Raw genomic sequence first — 24,095 nt, 5'->3', positions numbered from 1 at the left:
GTTGTGGCATGCAGGCTCAGTAGTTGTGGCTCGCGGGCTCTAGAGTGCAGGCTCAGTAGTTGTGGTGCATGAGCTTAGTTGCTCCATGGCACATGGGATCTTCCCGGACTAGGGCTCGAATCCGTGTCCCCTGCATTGGCAGGCAGATTCTTAACCACTGCGCCACCAGGGAAGTCCAGTAAATATATTTTGAATGAATGAGTGACTACGGGAATGCTGCAAAAATATGAGGAAAGTGTTCATATGGAATAGAGAGACTTTGTCGGGCTGTTCTGGCACTGTTTGAATGAGGTCGCTGGTGGCCCCAGTCAGACCGCTATGGGACCTACTCTATTTCTTTATCAACCTCTGGCAGGCAGCTGCTCTGTGAGGACTGTGACAAGTGGAGCAAAGGCAATCCATCTGCCGAGCATCAGCCCAGGCCTGATATACGGCACTGACGCTAGGAAAGACTTCACGGCTGGCAGCTCTTCTAAAGACACTTGTCTCTCTGGTCATAAAATGCGAGACAGGCATTTATGTCCTAACTTTCATTTGTGTTAAAACTATGCAATCACCGACACTTAACTGTTGGAAAATCCACTTCACGCTGCCATCTGAGTCTTGATTTCCCATTTTTACCTCCTCGCCCACTAAAACGGCTCCAAGATAGGCGTGCCAGGTATGTAGCCACACACCAGTGTGTGCTACCAACTTCGGATCAGTGTGTCTTATTTATGTTTGCTGTGATTGAAGAAAGATGCTGTCTGTGGCAAATATTTTGGAACAACTTGCAAAAGTTGGAAGGCTAAGACGTAATGTCCTAACCTGCTTGGCAGTTTAGAGTTCTGGACATGATTTAGAGTCCACATGCTAAATCAGATGCACTCATGAGAGACTGGTGGAGAACGGAGCCAGGCAGATGAAGGGAGAGGACAAAGGGCATCCGCTTGCTTTTATAGATCATGACAGAGCTGTTGTGGTCCTGGAGTCAGCAGCTCCTTGATTCTCTGGCTTTCTGAGGGAGCAGGGGCAGTTTTGGGGATCAAAGTAGAGTTGGTTCTGCTGTTGGCTTAGGTGGCAGCTGCTTCTTTTTTTTTTTTTAATAAATTTATTTATTTTATTTATTTATTTTTGGCTGCGTTGGGTCTTCAATGCTGCGCGCGGGCTTCCTCTAGTTGTGGCAAGTGGGGGCTACTCTTCAATGTGGTGCATGGGCTTCTCATTGCGGTGGCTCCTCTTGTTGCAGAGCACAGGCTCTAGAGCGCAGGCTCAGTAGCTGTGGCGCATGGGCTTCATTGCTCCGTGGCATGTGAGATCTTCCTGGACCAGGGCTCGAACCTGTGTCCCCTGCATTGGCAGGAGGATTCTCAACCACAGCACCACCAGGGAAGCCCTGTAGCTACTTCTTGATAGATCAGCTTCTTGTTATGCAGTGGCAGCCTCCCTGATCAGTGCAGAGCACAGTGGTTCTGGGGGCAGGAGTTGTGACTGGGAGCTCAGACTAGAATCTGCTCTCCGGCCCTGCCAACAATTCTGTAAGCACTTAATTTCCATATCACTATTATATCTCATTCTGTTTCTACCAGGTAAAGTGGATTCTGTCGTCTGCAACAGATTACTGACCGATAGGCCTTATATAGTGATGTCTGTCCAATTGGGTTTTGAGCTTAACAGTTCGTGTGACCCTGTGCAGAGTGCAGAGCATGCACGATCTTTTTCTGGTGGAAGCAGTGGTATAACCTCCAGCGGGCAAGAAAAAGAGACTATGTACTTTGATGGGAAGATATTTTGCCTTGTGAGTTTAAAAGAGAGCTTGCTCAAAGCACTAGGCGTTTCTGTTCCAATCAGCAAAGAGGTGCTGAAGGGCAACCAAAAAAACCCACACTGGGGCTTCCCTGGTGGCGCAGTGGTTGAGAGTCCGCCTGCCGATGCAGGGGACACGGGTTCGTGCCCTGGTCTGGGAAGATCCCACATGCCACGGAGGGGCTGGGCCCGTGAGCCATGGCCACTAAGCCTGTGCGTCTGGAGCCTGTGCTCCGCAACGGGAGAGGCCACAACAGTGAGAGGCCCGCGTACCGCAAAAAAAAAAAAAAAAAAAAAAAAAAAGAACACACACTAATTGTGGACACTTCTAAGGTCACTGCTACGCTGGAGCAGTGACTGTGAGATCACTACCCCCGACCTGCTTTTGTGTTGTCTTGAGCCTTTCCAGGTGTGTCACCTAAAACTGTTGTATCCAAAAGTGCACTGAAAACACAGAACAGTTGAGAAATACTAGTCTAAACTATAGATGGTTTAACCTCCAGTAATAAAAATTTTACTGCATCTTGAAGTAGCCATGTTAGCTTGGGGCACACTGACTGCTGGAATGTACTTTTTGCGTATTGAGTCCAGTGTGTTTTATTATCCCTCGTACCCACTGTGATTTTAGGTCTAGCCCTGGGCCATGCACAGAGTGGGCCTGATTCCTTTTTCATATGACACCCTTTCAAATGTGGGAGGGCAGCTTTTATATCCTCTGTGAATTTTCTCTTTTTCAAGTAAAACACCCCCTCTCCCTACTGAAATATTTTTTTTTCTTTACTGGACCATTCCCATCAGACATAAATATCTTTATAAAACAAAAGCAGAACACCCCAACCAGAACCAAATAAAACAGTTTTTCAACTCACATCCCTTCCACCCCTATGAAAAGCTGACTAGGTTCACTGTTTCCAGTTCCTGTCCTTCCATTATCTCTCGAAGCCAGTCCAGTGCGACTTTCATCCTTACTGTTCCAAAGGACAGCTCTTGTCAAAGGCCACCTATAACCCACATGATGCTAAACCAATGGTCAATTCTTGGCTCTCCACTGGGTGACCCAGCAGCAATATTTGACACAAAAAAATCATTCCCTCTTTCTGTTTTTTTTTTTTAAATGTTTATTTACACTAATTCCTCCCCCCCCAATTAAATTACATCATGTATCCATGACACAATGGTTTCACATATAAGTTTCAAAGTCTAACTTTTACTTGGGATTTATATGAACAGTTAACCTAAGTCCATCAAATCATAGTCATCCTTCCCACTAATAGTTTATTTATTGATTCCCTTTTCCTAAAGTCTCCTGATATCCCATATATTTTTTCCCACAAATTTTTTTACCTTTCCCTATTTCACTATGATTCATAGTCACATTAAAGAACAAAACAAAAACCTGGATGCATTCTTTCAAACATTTCCTACCTGAGGGTCCATATCTACACTGTCCAATAAGGCAGCCACAAACCACATGTGGCTCTTGAGCACTTAAAATGTGGCTGCTCTTGGGCTTCCCTGGTGGCGCAGTGGTTGAGAGTCTGCCTGCTGATGCAGGGGACACGGGTTCATGCCCCGGTCCAGGAAGATCCCACATGCCGTGGAGCGGCTAGGCCCGTGAGCCATGGCCGCTGAGCCTGCGCGTCCAGAGCCTGTGCTCTGCAACGGGAGAGGCCACAACAGTGAGAGGCCCAATAAAACTAAAAGCTGGTTCTTTGAGAAGATTAACAAAATTGATAAACCATTAGCCAGACTCATCAAGAAAATAAGGGAGAAGACTCAAATCAATAGAATCAGAAATGAAAAAGGAGAAGTAACAACTGACACTGCAGAAATACAAAAAATCATGAGGGATTACTACAAGCAACTCTATGCCAATAAAATGGACAATCTGGAAGAAATGGACAAATTCTTAGAAATGCACAAACTGCCAAGACTGAATCAGGAAGAAATAGAAAATATGAACAGACCAATCACAAACACTGAAATTGAAACTGTGATTAAAAATCTTCCAACAAACAAAAGTCCAGGACCAGGTGGCTTCACAGGTGAATTCTATCAAACATTTAGAGAAGAGCTAACACCTATCCTTCTCAAAGTCTTCCAAAATACAGCAGAGGGAGGAACACTCCCAAACTCATTCTATGAGGCCACCATCACCCTGATACCAAAACCAGACCAAGATGTTACAGAAAAAGAAAACTACAGGCTAATATCTCTGATGAACATAGATGCAAAAATCCTAAACAAAATACTAGCAAACAGAATCCAACAGCACATTAAAAGGATCATACACCATGATCAAGTGGGGTTTATCCCAGGAATGCAACAATTCTTTAATATATGCAAATCAATCAATGTGATACACCACATTAACAAATTAAGGAATAAAAACTATATGATCATCTCAATAGATGCAGAAAAAGCTTTTGACAAAATTCAACCCTCATTTATGATAAAAACTCTCCAGAAAGTAGGCATAGAGGGAACTTACCTCAACATAATAAAGGCCATATATGACAAACCCACAGCCAACATCGTTCTCAATGGTGAAAAACTGAAACCATTTCCTCTAAGATCAGGAACAAGGTAAGGTTGCCCACACTCACCACTCTTATTCAATACAGTTTTGGAAGATTTAGCCACAGCAATCAGAGAAAAAAAAGAAATAAAAGGAATCCAAATCAGAAAAGAAGAAGTAAAACAGTCACTGTTTGGAGATGACATGACACTATACATAGAGAATCCTAAAGATGCTACCAGAAAACTACTAGAGTTAATCAATGAATTTGGTAGAGTAGCAGAATACAAAATTAATGCACAGAAATCTCTTGCATTCCTATACACTAATGATGAAATATCTGAAAGAGAAATTAAGGAAACACTCCCATTTACCACTGCAACAAAAAGAATAAAATACCTAGGAATAAACCTACCTAAGGAGACAAAAGACCTGTATGCAGAAAACTATAAGACACTGATGAAAGAAATTAAAGATGATACAAACAGGTGGAGAGATATACTATGTTCTTGGATTGGAAGAATCAACATTGTGAAAATGACTCTACTACCCAAAGCAATCTACAGATTCAATGCAATCCCTATCAAACTACCAATGGCATTTTTCACAGAATTAGAACAAAAAATCACACAATTTGTATGGAAACACAAAAGACCCAGAATAGCCAAAACAATCTTGAGAAAGAAAAACAGAGCTGGAGGAATCAGGCTCCCGGACTGCAGACTATACTACAAAGCTACAGTAATCCAGACAGTATGGTACTGGCACAAAAACAGAAATATATATCAGTGGAACAGGATAGAAAGCCCAGAGATAAACCCACGCACATATGGTCACCTTATCCTTGATAAAGGAGGCAAAAATATACAATGGAGAAAAGACAGCCTCTTCAATAAGTGGTGCTGGGAAAACTAGACAGCTACATGTAAAAGAATGAAATTAGAACACTCCCTAACACTACACACAACAATAAACTCAAAATGGATTAAAGACCTAAATGTAAGGCCAGACACTATAAAACTCTTAGAGGAAAACATAGGCAGAACACTCTATGACATAAATCACAGCAAGATCCTTTTTGAGCCACCTCCTAGAGAAATGGAAATAAAAACAAAAATAAACAAATGGGACCTAATGAAACTTAAAAGCTTTTGCACAGCAAAGGAAACCATAAACAAGATGAAAAGACAACCTTCAGAACGGGAGAAAATATTTGCAAATGAAGCAACTGACAAAGGATTAATCTCCCAATATACAGGCAGCTCTTGCAGCTCAATATCAAAAAACCAAACAACTGAATCCAAAAATGGGCAGAAGACCTAAATAGACATGTCTCCAAAGAAGATATACAGATTGCCAACAAACACATGAAAGGATGCTCAACATCACTAGTCATTAGAGAAATGCAAATCAAAACTACAATGAGGTATCACCTCACACCAGTCAGAATGGCCATCATCAAAAAATCTACAAACAACAAATGCTGGAGAGGGTGTGGAGAAAAGGGAACCCTCTTGCACTGTTGGTGGGAATGTAAATTGATACAGCCACTATGGAGAACAGTATGAAGGTTCCTTAAATAACTAAAAATAGGACTACCATACGACACAGCAATCCCACTACTGGGCATATACCCTGAGAAAACCATAATTCAAAAAGAGTCATGTACCACAATGTTCATTGCAGCACTCTTTACAATAGCCAGGACACGGAAGCAACCTAAGTGTCCATGGACAGATGAATGGATAAAGAAGATGTGGCACATACATACAATGGAATATTACTCAGCCATAAAAAGAAATGAAATTGAGTTATTTGTAGTGAGGTGGATGGACCTAGAGTCTGTCATACAGGGTGAAGTAAGTTAGAAAGAGAAAAACAAATACCGTATGCTAACACATATATATGGAATCTACAAAAAAAAAAAAAAATGGTTCTAATGAACCTAGGGGCAGAACAGGAATAAAGACACAGACGTAGGGAATGGACTTGAGGACATGGAGAGGGGGAAGGTTAAGCTGGGACGAAGTGCGCAAGTAGCATTGACATATATACACTATCAAAAGTAGTGGGAAGCAGCTGCATGGCACAGGGAGATCAGTTCAGTGCTTTGCGACCACCTAGAGGGGTGGGATAGGGAGGGTGGGAGGGTGACGCCAAGAGGAAGGGAATATGGGGATATACGTAGGCATATAGCCGATTCACTTTGTTATACAGCAGAAAGTAACAGAACACTGTAATGCAATTATACTCCAATAAAGATGTTAAAAAAAAATGTGGCTACTCTGAACCGAGATGCTGAAGTGTAAAATACATACCAGATTTCAAAGACAGTACTGAAAAGAAAAGGAAATTATCTTAATTGTTTTTAATATTGATTACATGTTAAAATGATAATATTTTGGATATATTGAGTTAAACAAAATAAACTATTGAAATTCATTTCATTTTTTTTCACTTTTTAAAATATGGCCGCTAGAAAATCTTAAATTCCATATGTAATTCTACACACTTGCTATCACCAGAAGAAGCCACTTACTTTGTTTCACTAAACATCCATGAACATCCTAGATATCTTTCCAAGTCAGAATACAGATTGGTATCAGTCTTTTTAACAGATGATTAGCATCGTATTGACACATTCCTGATGGACTTTTTCTTACACTTTTACAAGCAATCCTACAGTGAACAGCCTTCTATATACAGCTTCTTGGGCAGCCACACCTCATTGCTAACTCATATTTGCCTCCTGTCCTCTAAGATCGTAGCTCTAGAGACAACCCCATGTGTGGTTCAGACTTTCCAACACCTCTACACTTGCGTGCTGCTTTAAAATTTTTTTCCCCAGGAAAACCAGCAGTGAGTCTCACTGTACAGGCCAAATCTCCTGATTTTCCGACAGCATGGTTTGTCAGACTTCATCTGTGTTCAGATCTTCAGCTCTGGAAACCAGACAACCAAATATAATTTCTCATATTAACCTTCTAAAGCAAAACTAATTTGACTATTGTCTTCCTCCAAGAAAGGAATCTGGTTTGTATTAACTCAAACTCTTAGTGAATAATAAAAGTTGTTTTTCTCCCTTCTCTTAGGAGGACATAATATGAAAATTAATTTTCTCTGTTGGCCCTAAGAGCCCATTATGTCAGCCCGATACAAGACAGCTCCCAATAGCCTATCTCAGGAAGACTGCTGTTTTTCCAAAAGAAAATTGACAGCTGCAGATCTATTTGTGATTAAATACTTAAGGGCCTGACACACAAAAAAAGAATAATGACATAATATAGAGGGACAAAGGCTGTGAAAACAGCTCTCATTAAAATGCTTGTTTACAAGCATCGGGGGAAAAAAGTCTCCTGAAAAAAAAAGAAAAAGAAAAAAAAAATCTAAGAATCTAAGAGTCAGGAGAAACATAAGGAAGAAGAAAAGAAGGCACCCAAATGCATCATGGATAACTGTTCTTTTCTGATTCTGTCTTGGCCTGGAAAGCCATCTTTAGGCACACGAAAGCATTTGTCTTGGCATCAAATTTGTTCTCACAAGGCGTGGGTTATATGCATTACTAATAAGGAAGCCGCTATGTAGGAAGCAATATCTGGGAAAGTGGAAAATATGTTTTCCATTTGTAATTCAAAATCTTCTGTCTATGTAGGGCTCTTCCCTCCCTGTGGCTAAACATAGTACGCATAATTTAACCACTCAACTAAGGTAGTCTTTTACAATGAGTACTAAAAAATGCAGAAATCCCATTCTGTGATTCTAGGGTGACATCTGGGTATCTATAATTTGGAAAGCTTCCCACATTTAATGGCACTTTTTTGGGGCAGGGTGGGCAATCCAGTATCCATTCCCCTTCTTCTGGTAATAGTAATATGATTTTTCCTTTGGGGAATCACTTCCTTGTGCTCTCTATGAAGTGATCTAACCCCTCAGTTCTGGGTTGGGCACGTGACCCAGGCCCAGCCAATTAGCATGTTTTACCCGCTTCTGGCCAAAACGACTGGTTCACAGATGAGCAGAGAACCCCAGAGATCCAACGAATGTCAAGCCTGGGATGTGCTCTAGAACCTTTGAGAAAGAGGTAATATCTTTCTGCTGGGACTGTCCATTGATAGAAAGTAATCCTGGACTCATTTCATTTTCTTTGCCTCCAAGAGGAAAGACCTTGAGGACAAGGTCAACCCAGAAAATGAAGAAAGATTACTGATGACATTATTTGAGCACCTGGATCTATCCTCTCCTAAAGCTTGGTCTCCCCCAGCATTCTGCAGTTGCATGAACCGATGATTCTCCTCTGCTTGCCATTCATAGCCTTTGATAATTTTTAAAAAAATTTTAACAACTGGTAAAGGCACTAATCAGAAGAGGTGCAATGTGTTACTCGTCCTGCTTGTAGCTGCAGGAGAACTGTTCAATGGTGATTACAACTGGGTAGCCAGGAGTAGGAATCACTTGACCACAATCCAAGCCACCACTTTTCACCTGGTATCAGAGCCACAGGCATTGCCTACTGCAAGTGGCTATGAAAGCAGAATTATGAATGATGGCTGGTAAGTATAATGAGGCAAGATTTGACTTCACTATTAAGGAAAGATAATAGAGTTGCCCAATAACAAAAAGGCTTGCAGTAGTGGGTTCCCTGACCTTAGATGTAATAAGCAGAAGTTGGATGACCAGCTGCAAGTGTTGTTGTAGAAAAGAGTCCTGTATTATCCTAGAGGAGTGGTTTTCAAAATATGTCCCTGAGCCAGCAGTACTGGTATTACTTGTGAGCTTGTTAGAAATACAATTCATAGACCCACGCTGACCTACGAAATCAGAATCTTGGTGGGGTGGGGGAGGGGCAGAAAACAGTCTTAAGAAGCCCTCCTGGTGATTCTCATATATGTCAGGTTTGAGAACCACTATATTAGACTTGAGAGCACTGGTTCTCAAACACAGTTTCCTAAGCCCCCAGCCCCAGAGATTCTGACTGAGTATATTTAGGGTTGGGCTTGAAAATTTGCATTTCTAACAAGTTCCCAGGTAATGCTGACGCTGCTGATCCGGGGACCACACTTTAAGTACCACTGTCTGAGAGGTTGACCTAAGAGATGTCTAAAGTTCCATTCAATGTTGAGATTCTTTGATCTTGAGGATTTACGCTGCAAATCCAGTCCTACTATGTAACCCTGTTAATGCTTTGATTCACATGTGGTCTGGCTCCACGAAGTGTTGCAGCCAAAATGACACAGCCTAGCAAGAGAGGAGTACTTTAAAATAACTCAGGTTCATCACAAAGTCACAAAATATAACAGATACATTTCTTAAAATATATCTTAGAGCAACAAAAACAATAGGGAAACCTATTAGCCACACTCAGACAAAGTAGGTGTTTCTGCACCCCCTACAGGTTTTTATTCAGGCAGTCCTAACCAGTGCCCTGTGGACCTATTGTCCTTTGCCTCAATCCCTCTTTTCCTAAATCTACAGCTCAAAAAACTACAAGAAAGCAAGGCAGGACCTTGCTCTGAGGGCAGGGGAGGAGGAAAAACTGAATGGGCAAAGCTAGAATTTTAATGAGGCATGGGAAGGGAAAGGTTGAGACCCTTCACATAAACATTAATCATTTTTGTCCATAACAGTTATGATTTAGTAATACTTTGTGCCAGACACTGTTTTTAGCACTTTGCACAAATCAGTTCACTTAAAGCTCACATCAATATTGTGAGAGCGGTGTTACTGTCATTTTACAAACGAGTTAACCAAGGCTCAGAGGGGTTAATCAACTTGTCCAAGGCCACACACACAGCAAGAGAAAAGTCAGAAACCTGAGCCCAGGTCTGTGTCGCTCCAAAGCCCTCGTTCTCAAACACAGCCTGATATGCCTTCCTACAAAATGAGGACAAACACATCTAGGTCAAGCGGCTTCACAGCATCAGCGTCTGGCCCTACGGCCTCCAGGTTTCCCAGCTAGTCCTCCTCACTGCCACCTGCTCAGAGGCCTCTTGCCTGGGCCCCTCCTTGCTCCTTTGTGTTCATTATGTGTTGTGTCTGCCTGCCAGTTGTCGGAGCTGATACAGCACTGGTCCCCAACCCCCAGGCCGCAGACCGGTTTCGGTCCTCGGCCTGTTAGGAAGCGGGCCGCACAGCGGGAGGCGAGCGGCAGGCAAGCGAGCAAGGCTTCATCTGCTGCTCCCCGTCACTTGCGTTACCACCTGAACCATCTGCCCCAACCCTAGTCCGTGGAAAAATTGTCTTCCACGAAGCTAGTCCCTGGTGCCAAAAAGGTTGGGGACCACTGTGATACAGGATAGTCAGCAAAGACTGTTGCCATCCTGAAATAATGCCTTTTTTGCCTTGATGTCACCAAGATGATTGAGTAAATATGGTTAAACCAGATTCTGAAAGGCCCTAAACACAAGGCAGTGGCTTTTAAACCTGACACAATAGGAAATGAGAAGTAGTGGAGGACTTTTGGAGTAAAAGGGAGGCTAGTCTGGCAACACGCCCACAAATTAGGCCAAGGCTCTCTCCCCTGGCTGTCCATCACAATCACCTGCATCCCGCGCCCCATTACCACCCTGGACTTCCTGGAACAATAGGCCTGGAGGAGGGACCCACACACTTGTATGGTTAAGATGTTTCACAGGTGACTGTTCTTCGTTGGCCCTAAAAGTCCACGATGTCAGCCCAATACAAGACAGCTCTTAATATTTCTCACTTAAAAGTGAGATGATTTGGATTAATGGATTAAAAAGGTAATTTTTTTTGAAAGCAACAGAAACATTAGGAGAAACTGTAGATGAACATTTATCTTTTTAAGTCAGGGAGGCCTTTTCTAACTAAGCATAAACAGGAGGAATAAATTAGTAGATTTGACTAAACTTAAAAAAAATGATAATAAAGTCCATCAAAAAAACACCATAAAGAAAGTTAAAAGGCAAATAATGAAGTGCAAAAAATATTTGCTACAGAAGGTGGAGTCAAGATGGCGGTGTGGGAAGACATGGAGTTAGTGTCTCCCCACAACTAGGGCGCCTGCTGGCCGCTGGTGGGAAACTCTGACATCCAAGGAGACGGGAAGAACCCCAAAGTGAACCGGTAGGACACAGGGGGACTGAGGGGGGAGGAGAAGTGGAGGCCAGACAGGATGTGTGCCCCTGAGGCTGGGGAGACCGGGAGAGGCAGGTGTGAGGGGCCCTCCCAGGCCGGAGGAGCAGGAGAGGAGAACAATGTGTCTGCCCCGCCCACTTGAGCCCAAGGAGCCTGCTGGGCTCCCTGGTGAGGTCCCCTGCCCTCTGAGACCAGGGGTGGGGGGCACGACTGGGCCCCTTCTGTTCCTTGAGCCTAAGCCCCACCCCCCACAGTCCCCAGGGCCTTTTCCAGCCCCGTGGGTCCTAAGCATAGGCCCTGCCCACCACCCAAACCTTGCAAAAAAATATGTCACACATGAAGGAGCAAGGTAAAAACCTACAAACCAAACAGATAAAGAGGAAATAGGCAATCTACCTGAAAAAGAATTCAGAGTAATGGTAGTAAAGATGATCCAGAATCTCGGAAATAGAATGGAGGCACAGATTGAGAAAATACAAGAAATGTTTAAAAAGATCTGGAAGAACTAAAGAACAAACAAACAGAGATGAACAACACAATAACTGAAATGAAAAAAACACTAGAAGGAATCAATAACAGAATAACTGAGGCAGAAGAATGAATAAGTGAGCTGGAAGACAAAATGGTGGAAATAACTGCCGAGGAGCAGAATAAAGAAAAAAGAATGAAAAGAATTGAAGACAATCTCAGAGACCACTGGGACAACACTAAACGCACCAACATTCGAATTATAGGGGTCCCAGAAAAAGAAGAGCAAAAGAAAGGGTCTGAGAAAATATTTGAAGAGATTACAGTAGAAAACTGCCCTAACATGGGAAAGAAAATAGTCACCCAAGTCCAGGAAGCACAGAGAGTCCCATACAGGATAAACCCTAGGAAAAACACACCAAGATACATATTAATCAAACTAACAAAAATTAAATTCAAAGAAAACATATTAAAAGGAGCAAGGGAAAAACAAAAAATAACATACAAAGGAATCCCCATAAGGTTACCAGCTGATTTTTCAGCAGAAACTCTGCAGGCCAGAAGGGAGTGGCAGGATATACTTAAAGTGATGAGAGAGAAGAACCTACAACCAAGCTTACTCTACTCAGCAAGGATCTCATTCAGATTCGATGGAGAAGTCAAAAGCTCTTCAGACAAGCAAAACCTAAGAGAATTCAGCACCACCAAACCAGGTTTACAACAAATGCTAAAGGAACTTCTCTAGACGGGAAACACAAGAGAAGGAAAAGACCCACAAAAGCAAACCCAAAACAATTAAGAAAATGGTAATAGGAACATACATATCGATAATAACCTTGTAAATGGATTAAATGCTCCAACCAAAAGACACAGACTGCCTGAATGGATACAAAAACAAGACCCATATATATGCTATCTACAAGAGACCCACTTCAGACCTAGGGACACATACAGACTGAAAGTGAAGGGATGGAAAAAGATATTCCATGCAAATGGAAATCAAAAGAAAGCCAGATTAGCAATACTTGTATCAGATAAAATGGACTTAAAATAAAGACTGTTACAAGAGATAAGGAGGAACACTACATAATGATCAAGGGATTCATCCAAGAAGAAGAAATAACAATTAAATGTTTATGCACCCAACATAGGAGTACCTCAATACATAAGGCAAATGCTAATAACCATGAAAGGAGAAATCGACAGTAACACAGTAATAGTAGGGGACTTTAACATCCCACTTACACCAATGGACAGATCATCGGAACAGAAAATAAATAAGGAAACACATGCTTTAAATGACACAATAGACCGGATAGATCTAATTGATATTAATAGAACATTCCACCCAAAAGTGGCAGAATACACTTTCTTCTCAAGTGCGCATGGAACATTCTCCAGGATAGATCACATCTTGGGTCACAAATCAAGCGTTGGAAAATTTAAGAAAGTTGAAGTTGTATCAAGCATCCTTTCTGACCACAATGCTATGAGATTGGAAATCAGTTACAGGAAAAAAAAACTGTAAAAAACACAAATACATGGAGCCTAAACAGTGCACTACTAAATAACCAAGAGATCACTGAAGAAATCAAAGAAGAAATTTAAAAATACATAGAAACAAATGACAATGAAAACACAACGACCCAAAACGTATGGGATGCGGCAAAAGCAGTTCTAAGAGGGTAGTTTGTAGCAATACAATCTCACCTCAAGAAACAAGAAAAATCTCAAATAAACAAACTAAACCTACACGTAAAACAACTAGAAAAGAACAACAAAGAAAACCCAAAGTCAGTAGAAGGAAAGAAATCATAAAGATCAGAGCTAAATAAAGGAAATAGAAATGAAGAAAACAATAGGAAAGATCAATAAAACTAAAAGCTGGTTCTTTGAGAAGATAAACAAAACTGATAAACCCTTAGCCAGACTCATCAAGAAAAAAAGGGAGAGGACGCAAATCAATAAAAATAGAAATGAAAAAGGAGAAGTCACAACTGACACTGCAAAAATACAAAGGATTTTAAGAGACTACTACAAACAACTATATGCCAGTAAAATGGACAACCAGGAAGAAATGGACAAATTCTTGGAAAGGTACAATTTTCCAAGACTGAAACGCCAAGAATCAGAAAATATAAACAGACCTATCACAAGTAATGAAGTTGAAGCCGTAATTAAAAATCTTCCAGCAAACAAAAGTCCAGGACTAGATGGCTTCACAGGAGAATTCTATCAAACACTTAAAGAAGAGCTAACACCGATCCTTCTCAAAGTCTTCCAAAATATAGCAGAGGGAGGAACACTCCCAAACTCATTCTACGAGGCCACCATCACCCTGATACCAAAACCAGACAAAGGTGTTACAGAAAAAGAGAACTACAGTACAATATCTCTGATGAACACAGACGCAAAAATCCTAAACAAAATACTAGCAAACAGAATCCAACAGCACATTAAAGGATCATACACCATGATTTATCCCAGGGATGCAAGGATTCTTCAATATATGCAAATCAATCAATGTGATACACCACATTAACAAATTAAGGAATAAAAACTATATGATCATCTCAATAGATGCAGAAAAAGCTTTTGGCAAAATTCAACACCCGTTTATGATAAAAACTCTCCAGAAAATGGGCATAGAGGGACACTACCTCAACATAATAAAGGCCATATATGACAAACCCACAAGCATCATACTCAATGGTGAAAAACTAAAAGCATTTCCACTAAGATCAGGAACAAGACAAGGATGTCCACTCTCGCCACTCTTATTCAACATAGTTTTGGAAGTCCTAGCCGCAGCAACCAGAGAAGAAAAAGAAATAAAAGGAATACAAATTGGAAAAGAAGAAGTAAAGCTGCCACTGTTTACTGATGATATGACACTATACATAGAAAAGCCTAAAGATGCCACCAGAAAACTACTAGAACTAATCAATGAATTTGGTAAGGTTGGAGGATACAAAATTAATGCACAGAAACCTCTGGCATTCCTATAAAACAACAACAAAAAATCAGAAAGAAAAACTAAGGAAACACTCCTATTTACCACTGCAACAAAAAGAATAAAATACCTAGGAATAAACCTGCCTAAGAAGGTGAAAGACTTGTACTCAGAAAACTATATGACACTGATGAAAGAAATCAAAGATGACATAAACAGATGGAGAAATATACCATGTTCTTGGATTGGAAGAATCAATATTGTGAAAATGACTATACTACCCAAAGCAATCTACAGATTCAATGCAATCCCTATCAAACTATCTATGGCATTCTTCACAGAAGTAGAACAAAAAATTTTACAATTCGTATGGAAACACAAAAGACCCCGAATAGCCAAAGCAATCTTGAAAAAGAAAAACAGAGTTGGAGAAATCAGGCTCCCTGACTTCAAACTATAACACAAAGCTACAGTAATCAAGACAGTATGGTACTGGAACAAAAACAGAAATATAGATCAGTGGTACAAGGTAGAATGCCCAGAGAAAAACCCATGCACATATGGGTACCTAATTTATGACAAAGGAGGCAAGAACATACAATGGAGAAAAGACAGCCTCTTCAGTAGGTGGTGCCAGGAAAACTGGACAGCTACATGTAAAAGAATGAAATTAGAACACTCCCTAACACGATACACAAAAATAAACTCCAAATGGATTAAAGACTTAAATGTAACACCAGGCACTATAAAACTCTTAGAGGAAAGCATAGGAAAAACACTCTTTGACATAAACCACAGCAAGATCTTTTTTGACCCACCTCCTAGAGTAACGGAAATAAAAATAAACAAATGGGACTTAATTAAATTTAAAAGCTTTTGCACAGCAAAGGAACCCATAAACAACACAAAAAGACAACCCTCAAGATGGGAGAAAATATTTGCCAATGAAACAACAGACAAAGGATTAATCTCCAAATATACAAACAGCTCATGGAGCTCAATATCACAAAAACAAACAATCCAGTTAAAAAATGGGTGGAAGAAAAAAAAAAATGGGTGGAAGACCTAAATAGACATTTCACCAAGGAAGACATACAGATGGCCAAGAGGCACATGAAAAGATGCTCAACATCACTAATTATTAGAGAAATGCAAATCAAAACTACAATGAGGTATATCACCTCAGGCCAGTCAGAATGGCTATTATCAAAAAATCTAGAAACAATAAATGCTGGAAAGGGTGTGGTGAAAAGGGAACCCTCCTGCACTGTTGGTGGGAATGTAAATTGATACAACCACTACGGAAAACAGTATGGAGGTTCCTTAAAAAACTACAAACAGAACTACCATATGACTCAGCAATTCCACTACTGGGGCATATACCCTGAGAAAACCATAATTCAAAAAGAGTCATGTACCACAATGTTCATTGCAGCACTATTTACAATAGCCAGGACATGGAAGCAACCTAAGTGTCCATGGACAGATGAATGGATAAAGAAGATGGGGCACATATATACAATGGAATATTACTCAGCCGTAAAAAGAAACGAAATTGAGTTATTTGTAGTAAGGTGGATGGACCTAGAGTCTGTCATACAGAGTGAAGTAAGTTAGAAAGAGAAAAACAAATACCGTATGCTAACGCATATATATGGAATCTAAAAAAATTTAAAATAAAAATGGTACTGAGAACCTAGTTGCAGGGCAGAAATAAAGAGGCAGACATAGAGAATGGACTTGATGACATGGGTTGGGAGGGCGAAGCTGGGGCGAAGTGAGAGTAGCATCGACATATATACACCATGGAATGTAAAATAGTTGGCTGGTGGGAAGCAGCAGCATAGCACAGGGAGATCGGCTGGATGCTCTGCGATGACCTAGAGGGGTGGGATAGGGAGGATGGGAGGGAGGCTCAAGAGGGAGGGGATATGGGGACATGTGTATTCATATGGCTGATTCGCTTTGTTGTGCAATAGAAACTAACACAGTATTGTGAAGCAATTATACTCCAATAAAGATCTATTAAAAACAAATTAAAGTAGCTGAAAAAAAAAGTTGCTACATATTTGACAAAAAAATTAATTACCTTAATAAATAAAAAGTACTATTCAATAAGGAAAAGATAAATATTCCAAAGGAAAACTGAACAAAGTACATTATATATATTCATTTGAAGAAGAAATACAAATTATGAATAAATGTGAGAAAAAAGTTTCACCTCACTACTAAACATGGAAATTCAAATTAAAACAAGGTATCACTTTGGCAAATGTTTATAAATGATAATGCCTAGCAGTGAGGATGAGAAAAAACAGGCACGTTCATATGCTCTTGGGAGAACTATCAACTGGCACAACTTTCTGGTGGGCAATTTGGCCTTATGCTTCAAAAGCCTTTAAAATGTTCATTTTCTGGGATCCAATAATCTCTATCACTTGTATGAATTTATCTTAAGGAGATGATTACCTCTTACAGACTCATACACAGACTAATGTACACGGATTCAATGTGTCTTTAGTACGAGTAAGAAACTGGTAATAAACTGCATGTACAATAATAAAGGATGGGTTAAATACATTGTCTTCCAACAAACAAATTATTTTTATAATCACAAAAATGGTAATCATTATTTCTATGGTTTATATAATAATATCATGGAGTGTTAAATAGAGGGAAACACCTTTGGAGGCCAAGAAGTCATTTAGTCTTTCAGGTGTAACATCATGAAGACAAAGGAGGGGGTGGTAAAAAGTGAGAGTTCAGAGGAAGAGAGAAATTTTCTAAACCAGTGCTGTGCAATATTGGAAACATTAGTCATATGTGCCTATTTAAACTTAAAGTTAAATAAAATTTAAAATTCATTTCCTTAGTTGCATGAGCCATATTTCAAGAGCTCAATACCCACAGGCGGCTAGTGGTTACAGTATCAGCCAGGATGGGCTATAGAGTGCCTCCATTATCACAGAAAGTTCTATTGGACAGTGCTGCTCTAAACATTCTACCTCAGGCCTGGATCCAGCTTTTGACTCATCTCTTCAGCCTCATCTCTTGGTGCACTTTCCATCCTTCATGCTCCAGCAACAAGAGTGTAAGCATCAGAAGGGCGGAGACCATATTTGCCTGGTGCTCCCGGTCTAGTGGGGAAGAGGTGTTATCCGGGTAATTACACACAGTGGTGTGTGGACTAGCAGTCAATGTGTAGATTCAGGCCGGGGTTCAGGGAAGACTTCCCAGAGGAGGGGTCGGCGTTACCCAAAAAGTAAAGACAAGACTATTCTAAGTAGAGAAAAGAGCATGGTACGAGTAAAGGCACAGATGAGAGATAGCACAGCATAAGGGAATAATTACCAGCTGGTCAGGCATTTATTTATTCAAGAGATAGTAAATGCCTGTGATGGGCCAGGCCTGAGCCAGCCTCCGAGGACAGAGCAGTGAACAGCTACGGTCCCTGTCCTCAGGATGCTTATACTCTCATCAGGTACTTCTGAAGCACCGAGGGTGAGGTGAGGTGACAAGGGCCTGGCATCTCATAGTAAGGGTCCTGTTTTTTATCCTAGCAATTGAACCCTCTTTTCTGTCACAGGGAGGGCCATAGTCCCACTTCCTATCTTTCTCCCCTTCCTCTGCCCCAGTCCCCATCACGGCCCTGGGAGACGGAGAGCTCCTGGGACGGGGGGGGACGTTTGTCCCTGCCACCCTGGAGACCCCGGGGCCCCTGGAGGGAGCCCGACAGGGTTATCAGTATCTGCTCTCCTCGGGGCGGGGGGGGGGGGGGGGGGAGGTAAGGCATGGGAGGGGCACAGTGGACAGTGCAGTAAGACTCTTCCAGCGGCCAATAAGAATGTGGATTTGAGGCGTGGAAGAATAAAGATGCGAAGTGTAGTTGGGGGGCTGCTGGAGTATTCTAGACGGGACCAGGGACTGAAAAGTAGGAGGGCTCACTTCAGCGACGTTGGAGCGGGAGAAGGCACTCCAAGTTAAGGAAATGCCCTCTGAGAGAAGGAATCTCGCCGGGCAGAGGGAGCGCCACCAAGCGCGGCGGGGGAGGGCGTGTCTTCCGGGCAAGGTTCCAGGGAGAAGGACCCGGACACATCAGGCGAGCTCCCCAAGCCAAGGAAGCGGGCGGGAGGGGCACGGGCACCCCTGGCAGAGGAGCAGCATCGGCGGGTCAGAGGGGCAGGAGGGGCCGGGCATGTCGGGGGCCACCGGCCAGGATGGGCGGGGCAGTGAGGCAGCAGGTGTGCGTTACCTGGGGAGCCAGGCTAGGAAGGCTGGAGCTGGCCCGGGTCCTGGGGCAGCTCAGAGGGACTCCCCGGGGAGGGAGACCTACCTCCCTTGGACTTTAGGGGGGCTATTTCCCGACCTTGTCCTTGAGCATTTAGAAGAGGCGGGCAGGGCAAATTCTCCACAGCCCGAAATCCGCCTAGAGCCACGGCTTTGCTCGGGGCCTGACAAGGGACCGACGCTTTGGGGGCGTCTCAACGACGCTTTGGACCCGTCCAGTCGGGTCTGGATTCCCGACTCTCGTCAGGTGCTTCTCTGGGGCAACCCCCTCCCGCACCTGCCGCTCGGACAGCCCAGCCCCCTTCGACTCCCGGCCGCTGTGCTCAGGCTCCTCGCCAGATCTCTTCAGACCACCACCCCAGCCGAGAGCCCTCTCCCCGTCGCGACCTTGCGGCCCTCGGTCCCCTCAGACAGCCACCCCCCCACGTGGCCGGCTCCCCACTTCCGCCCCTCCCGGCCGCACCCCTCCCGGGCCGCTGTACCTGGGGCTCTCGAAGCTGCACCCCCTGCGCCGCAGCGCCGCCCTCTTCTGCCGCAGGAGCGCAGCGGCCGCCCCGCCGGGCTCTGGCTCCATCGCCCCGGGCGGGGGCCGCGGGCTCGGGCGCACTCGGGTGGGCTCGGGCCTCGGCGGGGCTCGGCGGTCCGCTCGGCTCGCGCGCCGCAGCCCACACCCCGCCCCGCGCGCCTCTGCCCGGCCTAGGCCCCGCCCTGGCTCCGCCCCGAACTTCGGTCCGGCCGCTCCGTGCCCCTCGGCGGGATCTAGGCCCCGCCCTGGACCCGCCCTAAGGCTCAGTCCCGCCCACTCTGTGCTCCTCGGCCAGGTCCAGACCCCGCCCAACCCCGCCCCGAACTGCGGCCCAGCCCACTCCGCGCCTCTCAGCCAGGTCCAGACCCCACCCCAGCTCCGCCCCGCACTCCAGCCACGCCCCTCCCGCACAGACCTCGCGGGGTTCCCTGTGCGGGCTGTCAGCACCTCTGCTAGGCCCACAAACCTAAAATGCCACCCCGTCCTCAGCTCCGGACAGTCCACGGCCCTTCCCCTCCCGCTCCGTGGCCCTCAGCACCGACCCAGGCCCCACCCACGTACCCTCCCACTACTGAGGGCTCGCGCGCGGCCTCCTCCCTCACCCCAAGGGTCGGCTCCTCAGAGAGTCGCCCCACCACATCTCAGTACCTCTCGGCCCTTTCTAACGTAGCACCGTCCCCTCTCAGGGCCGTCTTTCCCCGTGCCCCAACCATAGACAAGGCCCTGCTTTTTCTCTCCAAAGCGCCCCCTCTCCCCGCCTCGACAGTGCCGGCCAAGCTCAAGCTCCCAGCCCTGCTCAACCCAGCCCGGACAGTCCCCGCCCACAGCACCGCCTCCGCATGTGGCCCCGCCCACTCACCTCACCTCCGCTGGTGCCCTGGCCCTGGCCTGCTGGCTACATTCTCGGGTATGATGTCGGCCCTCGAGGCTAAATAGGAACTCTACCGTAGAGTCTGCGTTAGCTCGCCGATCTCTCCATCCATCAAAAGGAGGTACTGCTTTCTCCAAGTGTTGTTTGTGGTGCCTATCGCAGTGAGGCTGAGGGGCTGGAGCTTTGCAGGCTTCCAGCTGTGAGCTGTAGTCTTGACTTCATCACTTTCCTGCACCGTCAGATGCATCCATCTCACAGCCCTAGAACACTGCCCTGGGGCTGAGGGCAGCGACCCCATCCGGGTAAAGCTGTGGGTCACTGTACCGTCTAAGTCGTGAGGAGCAGGTGAGCTAGGGTCCCTCAGCCAGCGGGGCTTGTCATAGCTAGGGAGGTGTGGCCATACTGGCCCGGAACCGGGGTGGTGGAGCAGAGGCTGCGGAGTGTGTGTGCAGGAGCCTGAGCTTGGAGAATCGGCCACTGCAGCTTTGGAAGGCGCTAGCTGGGAAGCTGAGGCAGGCGGGGCCAGGGGTCCCCGTGATCATCTTGGATCATGTCACCCCCTGGGGCACACTCCCTCAGTAACTTCAAGGTGCTTTCCCAGAAGGCCTGGACTCCTTCACTGCCGGACATTCCAGCAGAGAAGCCCGTCTGGAGGGAGAATGCAGGGGAGAGAAAAGATGTAGGGGGTTCTTCCCCTTTCTCCTCCTGCCCCTTGAGACTTCACCTTCGTCCTCCCCTCAGGTTTCCATGGGACAATCCTTGTAAGACAGTGCCCCCTCTTCTCTTAAGCAAGCCAGAGTGGGTTTCTGGGTTTTGCTTAGCATCATGAACTCCCCTCAATGCATCTTTTCAGACTGGGATCCCACTGCTCCCCCAAATCCTTTACTCAGTGAGACTGGGTTGCTTGTCTCCCCAAATTATCCTGCTCCTTCTCTTCTGTCTTCCTGCCTCTCCCACCCACCATGTGTTCAGCGATCTCTGCAATGACTCTCCAAATTCCCCTGCCCTCTAAAGCTTCCCCCAGTCCCCCAGGTGCCTCCCCGGAGTGCCCACAGCACTGACTCTGTCCCTCCCTGAGGGCACTGCTCCTGTACGTCATTTATGTTCTAGTAACCTCTTAGCTGAGCGCCCATACCTCCTTCACTGTCTGTGTCTGGCACAGCAACTGTTGGCTAAATAAACGCACGTGACTTTAATAAATTGAGCAATATTCATTGGAAAACACATTTAATTTCAAAGTAAACAAAAATGTTTACACTAAACTATTTAATTAGTGAAACAATTATCAGTGTAACAAGCTGAAAAATACAGCAACTTGATACAAGACTGAGGTAACAAAATACACCAAAAATCTAAAGAACCCCACAGAGGGCTGATGTTCAGTGGTTACTGCGGATGAGACGATTCACAAGAATTAGGGAAAGTCCTTACACAACTGCATGCAGGGGGTCTGCCGGGAAAAAAGACAGCCCAGGAGAGTGCAACAGATTGAACAAGAGACAAATTAAAATGTAAAAACTGATTTTCAACTTACTTTGAATAATACATAAGAAATTGAAAACTACTCTCTATGCAACATTTTGAATGCTAAGTGGAAAACCATGCATTTTGGCACAGAATTTATTGAAGATTATACCATACTAACAAATTAACCACTATTGTTTCATTATTGAATGGTCACAGTCATTCAGAAATGGATAAAGAGATGAGTGGTTATAGAACCGACAGATGATCCATCGCTGCTGCTGTGAGCAGGGGTTTCGGGGCTGCCCGTGGCGCACACACACTTGTGCAACACCAGCGGCGAGGTGGTCCATGGGACGAGTTCTCGACACCCAAGGAGATGCAGCTCTCACTCATGCTGTACTTGTCTTTAACATTGAAATTAAAACCAAAAAACCTCTGAAGTAAATACTGTGAGCGTTCTGACCCTACCCTCCGGTTCCACCTCGGCGTCCTCACTGTGTTCAGCCGTAGCTCTGTGCCTGGCTGTTCTGTGCCAACCAGTCACTAGGACAGCAACTGGACTATTCAGTCTGTTGAGCTTTTTGAAGCCTTTCTGGAGGAATCTGCACCTGGTTTCTACCCTGTGCTAGGAGGGAGGCAGGGTCTTGCTGGGAGAGAGGAAATGGCATGGTGAAGATTATTTGTTCATTGAGGGGTCAGCTCCATGAGGGCAGGGCTTGGGTTTGTCTTGTTCTCAGACATTTCTATCCTGGGTGGAGCCTGGCACACAGGAAGCACTCACAAGAGATGAGAATCAATGGATGAATGGGTGGTTTCACACAGAGGATCTGTTATTTCAGAGGGACTCTTGTAGTTTTGGGTTTTTTTTTTTTTCCTTTTTAAAACATGAAGTCACCCAACATGCAGAATAATGTGGGGCTGATTAAAGTGATTCATGAAAGTCACAAAAAATAAGTTAGGTTCTGTTTTTAGCAATAGTTCACCTGGTTCTAAGCAACAGTAACGTAGATCCAGAGCTCTAGACTCCGCCTGTGGAATGAAAGCAGACCCTGCTTGCGAATGACTTCCTGTTTTCACGGACCATTTTTCCACCTGTACAGTGGCATCCTAAAAGATACACCTCTTGGGCTTGGGAGGTGGGAGGAAGACGATGAAAGAAAATACTGGCCATATTGGTAAGAAGAAAAAACACTTTATAAACTCAGTTGGCAAGAGGGAGTGGGTTCTTTCATAAGCAGAATCCCTTCAAGTGTCTCCTCTTTAGGGTCCACAGGGGACTGGGTGATGAACGGGCAGGCTTCTTCAGGGAGGGAAGGGAGGCCACACTGTCCCACTGGGCACGCTCAGAACAATATTTCTACTGCTTTCCACCAAATCTATCCTCCACGAAGTTTCAGTTGTCAGAATGCACTTGGCTGACCTTGAGTTACAAAACGTGTTGGACTGAGAGGGGTGAAAATTACTCCTGGGGAGAGGGGAGTGAGCTGTGTGGGCGGCATCATGAGGATACCAGCTACCTACTCCACAGTTTGTAGATAGCATTCTAAAACTTTCATCCTGGGGTGCCATGATCCCTTTGCTTAACAAAAAATGATACAACATATGCATGCAAGACACGTCACCTTCAATGTTTTCACAGACATTTGTGCACCATGGCTAGTCAAAGAGCAAGACCCAGAAATGCTACCTTCCAGGGCCAGAATCTACCCGGGGACTTTCCCCTTTGGGGTTTTGTGCCTGTCCCCCTCTGTCCCTGGCTTGCAGGCCTCCTCACCTGCAGCTTGAGGGACAAACCAACACTGGAAAGACAATCAGCCCTTAACTCACATGCTTGGCCCTGAGCCCCTGCTGGGAGAGAGCCGAGTGCCTTACAGCCTCATCTGCAGGACTCTTCTGGTAAGTTCAAGGTTCTTACCAGTTCTATGAGAATCCAAGCTAGGAATGTTTCCGGGAGGGGACATGGGATTAATCTCAATTTTAGTGAGAAGACTAGACACTTTGAAAAGAATTGCAATTGTGCTATTTCAAAATTAGGCTCAGAGGAAAACATTTGTAAAGACAAGGAAAATCTGTAAAGAGCAGGAAAGTACCTGATTTAGTGTGAGTCTGAAATTTTGAGGGCTTT

General features: G+C 44.4%; 1 protein-coding gene across 1 annotated transcript in view; it reads right to left on the bottom strand.

The window, feature by feature from the left end:
* Positions 1-20,106, bottom strand: part of GARNL3 (GTPase activating Rap/RanGAP domain like 3) — a 160,561-nt gene extending 140,455 nt beyond the window's left edge. The window contains exon 1 of the mRNA XM_007471720.1: positions 20,048-20,106. The gene's annotated coding sequence lies outside the window, so the exon portion shown is untranslated. The remainder of the gene's footprint in view (positions 1-20,047) is intronic.
* Between the last annotated feature and the right edge of the window lie 3,989 nt (positions 20,107-24,095).

The sequence above is a fragment of the Lipotes vexillifer genome, unplaced genomic scaffold (genome assembly GCF_000442215.2).
Source record: "Lipotes vexillifer unplaced genomic scaffold, Lipotes_vexillifer_v1.1 scaffold98, whole genome shotgun sequence".
In the NCBI taxonomy this organism is placed as follows: Eukaryota; Metazoa; Chordata; class Mammalia; order Artiodactyla; family Lipotidae; genus Lipotes; species Lipotes vexillifer.
The sequence above is the reverse complement of the archived record's forward strand: the minus strand, read 5'-3'. Positions and strand labels throughout refer to the sequence as shown.